General features: G+C 41.4%; 1 protein-coding gene across 4 annotated transcripts in view; it reads left to right on the forward strand.

The window, feature by feature from the left end:
• Positions 1-12,345, forward strand: part of TYW1B (tRNA-yW synthesizing protein 1 homolog B) — a 247,718-nt gene that overhangs the window by 174,776 nt on the left and 60,597 nt on the right. The window lies entirely within an intron of this gene.

The following is a 12,345-nucleotide window of genomic DNA, read 5'->3' on the forward strand; positions in this document are numbered from 1 at the left end:
AGGGGAAGCCAGTGAAGTTATAAGACATCAAGAAATAGTAAAACAAAATATAAAGAATGAAAAAAATAGAAGAGAATGTGAAACATCTTATAAGAATAACAGCTTACCTGGAGAACAGATCAGGAAGAAAAAGCATGAGAATTACCAAGCTACCTGAAAGCTCTGATCAAAAAAGGGATCTTGATACAATAATACAAGAAATAATTAAAGAAAATTGTCCTGAAGTATTAGAACAAGAAGGGAAAACATAAATAGAAAAAAATCCACTGATTAACACCTGAAGGAGATTCTCAGAGGAAAAACCTACAGGAAAATCATAGCCAAATCCTGAAACCCCAGGAGAAAATATTACAAATAACAAGAAAAAAATCAATTCACATATAGGGGAGCCACAGTTAGAATTACACAAGACTTAGCAGAGGCTACACTAAAAGACTGCAGGTCTTGGAATACTATATATTGAAGACCAAAAGAACTGGAGTTACTGCTGAAAATATATGCAGCAAAATCCTGAATGGAAAAAAATGAATATTCAATGAATCGACAGTTTCAGGATTTCATTGCAAAAAGATCCGAACTAAGTATAAAATTGGACATACAAGATCCAAGAGAAATATAAGGTAAACATCAAAGGCTAATTAACATGGGACTTGATAATGACAAATTATTTTCTTTTAACATGTGGAAACATAAACAGTATGTCTAAGATTGTCATTAGTAATTGTGTAGTTTTAAGGAGTGGGGTAGAACTGAGTATGATGTGATTCTGAAAAGCAGAATGATGTAGGAAAAGGTCAGAGTAATTATCTCATACAAGTTGAGGTGCCAGAAGAACTGATACGGAGGAATTAGATGGGGCAGGAGGGGAGTAGTTCTAGAACCCTACTCTCACTGGGAATGGATCAAAGAGGGGACATATGTATCTAGAAGGGTATAAAAATCTTCTAAATTCAGAAACAAATAAGAGGGCAAGGAGATAGGGAGGGGGAGAATAAGGGAGGGATAGGGAATAGGATTGGGAGGGTACATAGAAGGATGTGTAGATTAACAGGAATAGGATAAGGAGGGAAAGCATATTTAGAAGAGTTCTTTTGCGTACATGGCATTGCTTTTCCTTTTCTTATTTTGTATTTAAGTTTAAAATAAATTAAAATATAATGAAAAAAAGAGTGAGATTCACTTGGCATGATTTTTCTATTCTGTGCATTAGTAAATAATCCAGACAAACAGGTGGACAGAACAGAGGCTTACTTAGATTAGATAAGCTTAGTTATGGACTTTTGGATGTCTGTCTTGTATGTTGACTCCACTCTTTTCCTCCCGCAGCTCTTTAGACCCTCCCATTCATTTCCTTGTGAGTCAGCCCAAAGTACAGAGCTGCACACAGAGGCGCCCTGTGATTGCCACTAATGAGCTTTGTGTAGGACAGACTCCATAGAAGCCTCCCTCCCTGGCTGAGTCACCTTCCAATTTGTCAGCCTTTCTGCAGAGCCAAGCAGGGGTGTTTGGGTGGGAGACAGAGACACTCAGAACATTTTGACATCTTTTTTTTTTTCTTCCCTTTTTCCTGGCAGTGGGAAAGGTTTGCATTTGAACGTTAGGCTCCAGCAAGGGAGTATTTATTGTAATATTTGAAACTTGAGTTTCCAGAGTGGTACAAATCATCTTTTAGAAGAATCAGTTGATCAGTCATAGTATTTGCCCTGTTTATGTCCTTAGTTTAGTAGGATGTTTTTCCTGGTTCTTTTAAAAAAAATAGAACAAATCCTATTGTGATTTGGAGAGTAGCAATTCTGGGTAAGTTATGCTTTCTTGCTGCATACTTCCTTTCCAGTATTCTTTTCTTTCAGATCTACTACAGAGAAGATGTATGACCTTTGGCCTGTGCTTTGGTGATAGAGGAGTGTGGCTAATGGTTTCCTTCAGTAGTCTGGCTCTCAGTGCAGCCTGGCTAATGTGTTGCCTAGAGTTGCCTGGTCCACATGTTCGTTTGGGTTTTGACACAGTCCTCTGTTGACGTTTCTGAACAACTTTCTTTGGATTTGATTTCATCTTGTGGTCATACATTCTGTGCTAGAGTTCATTCATAGCTTGTAGAGTCCCAGAGCTGGAAGGGACTGCTTGCTTTTCACTGGTCCCAGATGTACTCAGGACCATTGCTGAACCAAATAAGAGTGAACAGTGTTTTGGGGAGACACTATGTGTTTCCGATGTAGAGAGTATTCCCAGCATCACTCTCTGGCAACAAGGGACTCTCCTCCTCTTCCCTGCCTCCCCTGCTCAGCTCCCTCTGGATCTATATTTTACCCACTGATGCATGTCGCATCAGATTTGTTTTTTGTTGTCTTCTTATCTGAGAATGGACAGACTGTTCAAGTCCAGCTGTGATATCACCCATAGCTCTTGATGCATATGTATAATGAAAATTATTAAAAACCATTTCAGATTTCCCTTAAGGGTTTAGTTCTGAGCCAGTGTTTTGGAGCTTTTGGTGGCCCACCATTATGGTTAGCAGTGCATCTACACTCCCTTTTTTTTCGATGGAAGAATATTGCCTTCTTGAGGGGAACTTTGAATTAGCTCTTGGTTGGTTGGTTGTAACATTTTTGCTAATGGTGCATGTTAAAATTGCATGCAAAAACTTCTGATGTAATCCTTTGTAGTCTGCTCTCATGAAATTGGTTTTTCTAATGTAGGCTGATCTTTCTGAATCAGTCCCAGAAGGTCTCTCTCTGTCTCTGAGATTTGAAGCCTTAACATTTAGACCTAAAATAAAAATGAAACTAAAAGCCTGTTATGGTAGATTACTGAATTGAGGGTGTCAGCTGGACTGGCTTGGGGAGTTCTTCATTTTTGTGTGTGACCCAGATCTCTTTGGCAGGCTGGTGGAGCCTGCGGACCCTCTTCTTCCAAAAGGTTTTAAAGGCATAAAGGGGATGAGAGGTAGGATTTGAACCCAGGTATTCCTAATTTTAGTCCCATGCTATATGAGGCAACTAGGCAGGACAGGTAAAAAAACAAAAATGAAAGCAACTTTGGTGATTAAAAGGAGCATAATGGAGTTTTTTCATTTTTTGAGAATTATTTATGTAGTATAGGTATTAATTATAGTTGGTATAAATAGTACCACTGACATGAGGCCCCCCAGCTCCTAGTCCCTCACTCCCCCCAAGCTTCCTTGTAATTATTGTTGTTATGTTTCCATGTATACAAGAAACAAAGCAGAGACATAGGATGACCTTGGATGAGGTGGGTCAAGCAGTTGGGGGACACCAGGAAAGACCTCCTGAGAAAGTGCAGTTTAAGAATCTTAAAGGCATTTCTGCATGCCTAGCCCAGTGTGCTGATCTTTGAACAACACTGATGATGACTTTAGCCAGTCTAAAAACCTAAATTTCTTTCAGCAGGAGTCTTTCATTATCATAGGATCATAAATTTGGAACTAGAAGAAACCTTTAAGGTCATCCTGGTTGGCGACTGCCTCTTCTGGTGCACTATTTTATACCCATCCCAGCCATGCTTCCTAATTCTTGTCTTACCATCGATATCCCTTCTGTTCTCACTCCCCCAGTATCGAATCATGATTGAAACTCTGCCATCATTCATGGAAGGGGTGTGCCAGTCTATATCTCTATAGCGCTGCTTCCCATTCCTCTGATATTCTAGCCCATAGTACCCTTCTCTGGCCACCACTGCCCTTTGTGTTTTGACTTCCTTTAATGTACTGGAATATAAGCTCCTTAAGGAGAATCAAGACTTTCTTTGTTTTTGTATTTGCATCCCCAGAATTTAGTATAGTTCTTGGCATATTATAAAGACTTAATAAATCCTTTTTTATTTATTTATTCATTCATTCTGTTAAGTTGTCTCTCTTTATGGAGTGCAAGTCTTTTGATGGCAGGAACTGTTTAATTTTTCTCTTTGAAAGCCCAGATCTTAGTGCAAGTACCTGGCACATTGTATTTGCTTAATAAATCCTTGTTGAAGGACTGATTGATTGATGTAGGAAATGAATCTTGACCTGATCTTTGAAGGAAGATAAGGATTCTAGGAAGAAGGAAAAGAAGGCGCTCACTCCAGGCATGGACAACAGCCTGTGCAGGGGTGTGGAGATGAGCAGTAAAATGTCTTGCATGATGAGCAATAAGTAGATCTGCTTGGCTGTAAGACTGGGTGAAGGAGAGTGATGAGCTGTGAACCGGAAAGGTATTTTGGAGCCACCTTGAGAAGGGCTTTAAATGCCAGAGAGAGGAGTTTTTTTTATCCTTGAGGCAAGAAAGAGCCACAAGATCTTTGTGAGCTGGGAGTGATATGACTGGATCTATCCTTAAGGAATGGTTATTTGGCAGCTGTTTGGAGGATGGATTGAAGAGGAAAGAGACTAGTGAGGCATGGAGATCCATTAGGAAATGACTGCAAGTGTCCAGTTGGGAGGTGATAAGTTGACCAAGTATGGAGTGAAGGGATCTGATGAATGATGCCCTGGAGATAGAATCTAAAGATTTGGCTTGTAGATAGGAGGATGAGGGAAAGGGAGGGATGGTACCAAGGCTAAGTCATGTGCCTGTAAGGATAGTAGTACCCTCTATAGAAATAGGAAAGTTTGGAGGAGCAGTGGGCTCATGGAGGTAGAGGAGGAAGAGAGTAACTTCCATTTTGGACATGTGACATTTGAGATAGCCACCAGATATCCATTTGGAGATGCAGCACTAGATCTTCCCAACCCAGGGCATATCTTTACAGAAAACCAAGTACAGGATTGGCCACTTTCATTTCTGTGCCATAGATGGGAAGAAAAATGGCTGCGCTTGGGGTGCCCTCACTTTCAACTCTGGTTCTAAAGGGAGAAGATGACCCTCTAGTAATCCATTGCATAGAGATACCACTCATGAAATAGGGCCCATCTGATGTTCCATCTTCATGCATGGAATTCACTGAGCAGTATTTATCGTCAAGACTATCAGCTTTTAACTCTGTGTAGGCAGCACTTCTGAGTTCTTGGTTGAGATGAGAAAATTAGAGGTTGAGATTTGAGAAAAAAAAAAAGATCAATATGTTCCTTATTCTTCTACACTTGTTTGCCTTCTGACCCCTCATCTATGATGGCAGCAGGTGGAAATAGTTTAAGAATACAGCCCTGGCAGGGTGTTAGGACAGACACGACTGTGGATGGGCCAAACCATGTGCTTTCTTCACCATCATTTGTCAGGGCATATTAGAAGTGTCTTACTCCTTTGAATAAGCACTGATTGATTGGCTTTGCCTTCTGGAGGAAAGCTGAGGGCAGGCTGTTTGCATCACTTTCTCTGCTTATGTTCATTATTGATGCCAGGTAACCAGGTTCAATTCTGAAATATTTACAAATATTGGAATGCTAGAGAATTTTTCTTCTAAGTATGCCTAGTTCATTTTTTTCTTTTTGGTACTATGTTGTAGGGAAAATGAAAAAAAAAAAAACAAGACAACAGCCCAACAACATTCACTTGGGTCACGTCAGAAGGAATGAAAAGTATCTGTGATCTCTTGAGTTCAGGTTTCATTGCTTCAGTGCTGGACAGAAGCAGAGAGACTAACAGGAAAGCCATGCTCACAGCATTCCTGTACCCAGAACATAAAGGCAGTTCACATATGTTGAGAACATCACTCTTACAAAGATCTCTCTGCATTCTAGTTAGTCATTGCTATCCCTTAGAGAGTCCCAGATAAGATAAGTGGCATACCATTATCCAAATCCAACCCCACATACTGCCGGTTTTCAGGGGATGGGAGATGGCCAGAGTGTCTAGCTTGAGGTCTCTTACGGTTGGTTCCCATCAGGGGTGGATCACGGTGCTTTAGTTCTCAGGAAGGCTGCTGGGCCATGCACCAGCTCCTCCTGAGCTGCTGTCAGTAAAGGCTCATCCTTCAGATGCCCAGGAGTTACACCCCAGAGGGATGCTGGGTCTGAAATCTTGACTGTTCCTTTGTCATCCCGGCTTCTTCCTTGATGTCAGCACCTTTGAATGGAGTTGCTTGGATGTATGGGAGCTCGCTACCCTGACTTTGCCCTCTCAGCTGTTCATTAAGACCCAGATGGGGTTTTTTAATTTATCCTGGAAATAACCTCATGACAGTGAGAGCCTCAGTTTTTCTCTTCATCCCTCTTTAACTGTGGAGCAAGTTTCTTATGACCATCTGTGGTCTCCTGTTCTGAGTTTTGAAACAGAGTATAATTTGCTCCTCTGAAGTGTCTCTTTCACCCCTTTTGCCAAAGTGCACTCAGAGATGGATGATCCTCAGCAGGCATCTGCCCTCCTTGCTTGACCCTATATAGGCATCTCGGGTTTTCTTCCTGTAAGTGGCATGTGACTTTGCAGTCCCTGTTGCCATGATTTTTAATTTCCTGGTTTGCATTGCATAAACCGAAAGCCATTGAAAAGAAATTGAGTATGGTTCATCACATTATCCCCCTTTCAGTAGGGATGTTAAATGTTCTTGTTAGAACTTCATTGATTTGAGAAACAACGGCAATTAGGGTTGATTTTTTTTTTTTAAAATATAAAGCTTAGCATTTATGGCAGCTCAGGTTTCATTTGCTAGGCTGGATTACTACTTTGCCAATATCCAATTTGTTTCCCATAGATTTTAATAGAGACAATTTTTTTTAAAAAACATTAGTCACTGGAGGAGAGTATAGAGAAGTCTGCTTTCCTTGCAAAACCAGCCACGGGGGTGCTGCATATAAATATCCCTGCCTCCTTTCTCTCCTGTGACTGCCGACATTCTGCACACGTGGCTGCTTTTGAGAAAAACCAATTACCCTGCCTGGAAGGGAAATATTCCTCTGGCAGCCTCAGTGACAGCCCTGGGCCTGGCCTTCCCTGCATGACCTTTCATCGATTTAAAAACGTCTCTGACAGTAGTTTGTAGGGCACTCTCCCCCAGTTGCCATTTCCTGGGGTCTGTGCAGCAGCCCCAAGAGAAGGTCTCCATCAGCCCCATCCTGCACTCTTCCTCAGCAGGATCCAGCTTCGTTTTCATTAGGCAGAAGGGCCATTTGGAAAAGAGCTGCCTTTTATTCTCAAGCTGGGGCCATTTTGGATCCAGCTCTTCAGTGCTGAGCATGCGAAGAGAATGACTGGTAGCTGTGGCAAGGGGACCTGAGGGCCTGACTCCCTCTGCCTTTGCTCAGAAATGACTTTGATGTCATTGGGCACAAGAGGGCTCCTGGGGGCTCCTTTGGCTTTTCAGGGAAGGAAATTCAGTTTAATAAAGTTATTAAGTATCACATAGGGTAGTGCGTAGAGAAGTAGTCATGAAGCCCGAACACCTCAGGGTCAAGCCCCAGTGCCAACATATATTGACCATGTGACCCTGGGCAATTCATTCAACCATTCTATAGGCAACTAAGACTATATATTATAGAGAATATGTTGAACTATATTGGAATAAGGGGATTCCTCGCCTAGGGGATTCCTCTACAGGGGCCATTTACTGTGCAAGGTGTTGAGGATAAGAACATGAAATGGGACATAGTCCTTAACCTCAAGGAGTTTACTTTCTAGCAGGGGAGAGGAGACTGGTAGATAAGTAACTATAATACTCATTAGACAACGTATGCACAGGAGAGATCCATATGGCATGCCAGGAGGTTTGGAAAGGGGAAACATCATCTTAAGCTTGAGAGGAGGGGAATAGGAACATTTTTATGGGGGGCTCTGATGTGGGCCTTAAAGGGAAAGAAGGGGAGGGGATGTGTGTGTGCATATGTGTGTGTGCATGTGTATGTGCACATGTATGTGTGCACATGTGTGTGTCCATCTTAGTCATGGGAATAGCATGAACAAAGGCACGGAGGTGGGAAGAGGGCACTTGAAGAAAGGAAGAGATGCATAATCCATTCTGCCTGGAACATAGCCTGCTGAAGGGAATTAGTGGGAATTAAGGTTAGCACAGTCGGTAGGAGCCCGTTTGTAAAGGACTTCTGGTGAGGCTGAGGAAATTGAGGGGCACGGCGGGCCACAGCTCTTTGGACTGGACAAAAGAAACGAATCAGGGACTGCATGTAACCGCCTCACATCACTGAAACATAACAAATGATGGTGAACAATGAATACAGCAGGAGCCCTGTGGGGAGGAAAGGCCAGGTCTAGAGCCTTGGCAGCCAGAGCCACCATTATGTCCCAGGGGGATAGGGGCTGTTAAGTATCATTTGTTTCCCTCAGTACTTTAAGATTCACAGGGCTCAAGGAGATCATAAAAAAGGGAAAAGGACCCACATGTACAAAAATTTTTATAGCAGCTCTTTTTGTGGTGGCAAAGAATTGGAAATTGAGGGGATGCCCTCAACTGGGGAATGGCTGAACAAGTTGTGGTCTAGGATTGTAATGGAACACGATTGATTCATAAGAAATGATGAGCAGGTGGACTTTGGGGAAACCTAGAAAAACTTACGTGAACTGATGCTAAGTGAAAGGAGCAGAAGCAAGAGAACATTGTACACAGTCACAGCAGTATCATGTGGTGACCAGCTTTGATAGACTTCTGTTCTCAGAAATGCAAGGATATAAGACAACTCCAGAAGATTCAAGATGGAAAATGCCATCCACATCCAGAGAAAGAGCTATGGAGTCTGAATGCAAATCAAAACAGACTTTTTTCCCCTGTTTTTTTTTTTTCTTTCTTGTGGTTTTTCCATTTTGTTCTGATTCTTCTTTTACAACATGATAAATGTGGAAACAAGTCTAATAGGATTGTACATGTAGAGCCTAGATCAGACTACGTGCTGCTTGGGGAGGAGTGAGGGGAGGGAGGAGAAAAAGTTGGAACTCAAAATCTTATGAAAGTGAATGTCGAAAACTATCTTTACATATAATTGGAAACAATAAAATACTATTAAATGGGAAAAAAAGATTCATGGGGTTATAGATTTAGAGCTAGAAAGGGCCTCCAAGGCCATCTAGTCTTAGCCCTCTTAATTCCTCTGAGAGGAGAAAACTGAGTCCTGGGGAGGTTGTGACTGTCTAAAATCTTATTTTTGATATTTTGTTTCTGTAATTGGTCATCCGCTCCTGCAGTAGGAGGTGAGGAGCATTGGGGAAGTTACACGTGCAGGTGTCAAAGATAGATTGGAACTGGGGGAGACTAGTGTCAGGGAGAGCAGTAAAAAGTGGTCTAGAGAACTAGGGTGATGGCATTTGGAACAGAAAGGTGACTGAAGGATGACCAGGGAGGCAGGATTTCCTGGATGCCTACAGTTCTGTGCTAATAGCATATTTCTTTGTTTCTGTGAAAGTCCTTTTACCCCCTCCCCCTGCCAGCCTCCCTTCCCCCCTCCCAGTTTGTATTAGGCACATATTTCTTCCACAGAGTTGTTGTGAAAATTAATTGGTTGATATTTCTAAGTGCTCTGAAGCTAAATTTACTCTGAGAATTAAGTGCTAAGTAATTATTCTCACAGAAAACCACATCATTGCATATTGGTTCAAGGCTGTATTCCTTAGGGAAGATATATCATTAGAGTTAATTCAGTTTAGAGATTATTAGTCTTTACTATGGGACATACCTGTCTTGACTTATGTCTTGATAGTTACAACCCTCCATTGTAGTGGGAGGAATGTTGTCCCTGCATCAAGGGTTCTGTGGCTTTCATTTTATTGACCAAGATTCATGCTTCAGAAACCTATGCAGATTGAATTGCTTTCCTTCTGTGGTTGTGCCCGTTTAGGAGCGTTCTCTTCACATCTTGATTGCCTCTTGAGATGGCTACAACCCCATTTATGTACACGTAAACTGTTATGGGAACTAGACCCATGACCAAGGACATGTGGCAAGTTAGGCAGTGAGGGAGCTGGATCGTTGTTTAATGTTTACAGCCCAAGAGTTGTTCAAATAAGAACAATAATCTTCAAAGCTAAACATGAACCACCGGGCACTGGAGAGTTTGTTGGCAGTGAGCTGGAGGAGGACCTAACTAGAGATTTTACTTGCTAATGAGGAAACCCAGTCATGTTGCTGCGAGCACCTTTCCATTTGTGCACAGGATGGAGATGTGTGATTGTAGACATCCAGCTCCATTACCCCATTGATAAGCAATGGATCCTGTGGCATTTGGGTCCTGTTAGGGAAGAGAGAGAAGAGGCGGTGCCTGGTGCCTTCTCCTTCATAAACGACTTCTGTAGCAGACGTTGTTAACAAAATTCTTCTGTTATGTCGCTATTATGAATATTAATGTTGATATGATTAATAATAATAGTGATCATCATATAGCACTTCAAAGTTTGTAAAATGCTTTACGTTTGTTAATTTGCTCGATCCTCACAACAGCCTTGGGGAGTAGGTGCTATGTATTATTATCCCCATTCTACAGATGAGGAGAACAGGCAAAGAGAGAGAAGTGACTTGTCCAGGGCCTCCCTGCTAGGGAGCATCTGAGGCACGATTCACACTTGGGTCTTCCGACTCCCCTGTCCTATCCACTGTGCCACCCGCACTGCGTCTGTACAGTCAGTCTGGTTTTCCTTTCTCGTTATGTTTACCTAGTTGATCACAGGATTAGCTGTGCAGATTGAAATGAAATTTCATTATCTAAATATATGTGCTCTTTTAAAAGTATTTATGTCCTTTTATTTCCCAACAAATCTTTTTTTCCCCTTCTAAACTTCATTGAGAGGCTGATGAGTTCTTTGAGAAGTTACTTGCCTATTGTTTTCTAGATTTATCATTATATTATTCATTCCCTTTTCTCTCTTGAAATGGCTGCAACCCCATTTATCACTGACAGAGAGGGGACTTGGCAATTTTGAGGCCCGTAACAAAGAGGCAAGGGAATTTTCTAGAAATGTTCAGTCAGTTTTTTTAAAAGGAAAGGGTTAAACTTTAGGGCTTTTTCTAGAGATGTTCAATAAAAATTTTAAAAATTTAAACATCAAGGCATCTTTCATACTTGACACTGTGGTTCTGTTTGTAATATCATATCTTCAGGATCAAAAACATTGAATATTTACCAAGTAGAAAAAGTATGTCATCTTTCAGACAATAAAGTTTTCTTCCTTGCTGACCGCAGGCGATGGGCATGGACTGTTACCATCTCGCATCTTTCCTCTGTGGTGCTCCTAGATCAGTCTGTGGGTGCATAACAACCATCTATTGGACTTGCTCGTGCTGGTAAATCTTTGTCAGCTCTGATGACTTCTAGGGTGATTTTACCAGGTGACTGCAGCCTTCAGCTTGAATGATGGACAAGTGCTTCATGCTTTCCCCCTCTTTCCTTTACTCATGCTATTATCCTGTTTAGGTCCTTTTCTGTTCTCTCCGTGCCTTACTTCTGCTTCTGGCCTTCCTCTGCCACCTTTTAAAGTCTTACCAAAATGACGCCTCCTCCAAGTCTACACAGCTCCTCTGGGAATAGCCCTTCTGGGACTTTTCTGGCCCATGTGAATTTTTCCCTTCTTTGGACTGAGGTCGCATGCGTGGTCACCTGGTCCTAGTCTTCTATGGGGCTTATTTCTGTCTCTCCAGCAAGACTGTAAGTATATGAGTGCCAGCTTCCTGTAACACTCTTCTTTTCCCCCCACAGTGCTTTGCACAAAGTAGGCATTCCTAAAATACTTTTTAATTGGTTGTGTTGTAATTAACCGTATAATTATGTCCATATCATTTCTTCACTATTTTGGAAAAAATATTCTGAAATTAAATTCTGAAAAATACAGCTGACTTTTCTCCATTATTTCCTTTTCCCCACTATATCCATTTGTCTCCTAGAACTTCTCTATTGATTATGTATTTCAGGTGTCACTAAATTCTCTGACCTTCAGCTTATTTTAGATTTGGAACCGATTTTACTCCCAATGCATTTAAATCATAGAACCTCCATTTCGCCAATGTCAGAGCAGAGCAAGGGAGTTCAGATCAATATTTAGGCAGACGCAGAGGTTCATTAACTTGGCCTAAACTCAGAATTTATGAAAAATTTTATCCATTAATGAAACAAGACAAATTGAAGTTAAGATTGGCTATTTGCTAAGTGGGACTTGAATTTTTGAGAGAAACACCTCAGAAACATTTCTTTTAAAAATGTACCATCCTTCATACACATGTATTAATCATTGCCACTAATAAACCTGCCTTTCTGAATTACCTCTGATTTTTCCAGAAAGTCTAAGGCAGCCCATATTTGTTCAAATACTCACCTTTAATATTTGGAAATTTCCCTTGGTGTCCTCTGAAGCCTGTCTTTGTTTGAAGAGGCATCTTTTCAGCTTCTCTGTGACCTCATTTCATCTTCCAGGCTTCCTGCAGAGGCAATTTGTCGGGAAGTACTGTTGGTAGATAGTTAAGTGATTCTATAGGTCACAGAGATTTTCA

The sequence above is a fragment of the Notamacropus eugenii genome, chromosome 2, assembly GCF_028372415.1.
Source record: "Notamacropus eugenii isolate mMacEug1 chromosome 2, mMacEug1.pri_v2, whole genome shotgun sequence".
Taxonomy (NCBI): domain Eukaryota; kingdom Metazoa; phylum Chordata; class Mammalia; order Diprotodontia; family Macropodidae; genus Notamacropus; species Notamacropus eugenii.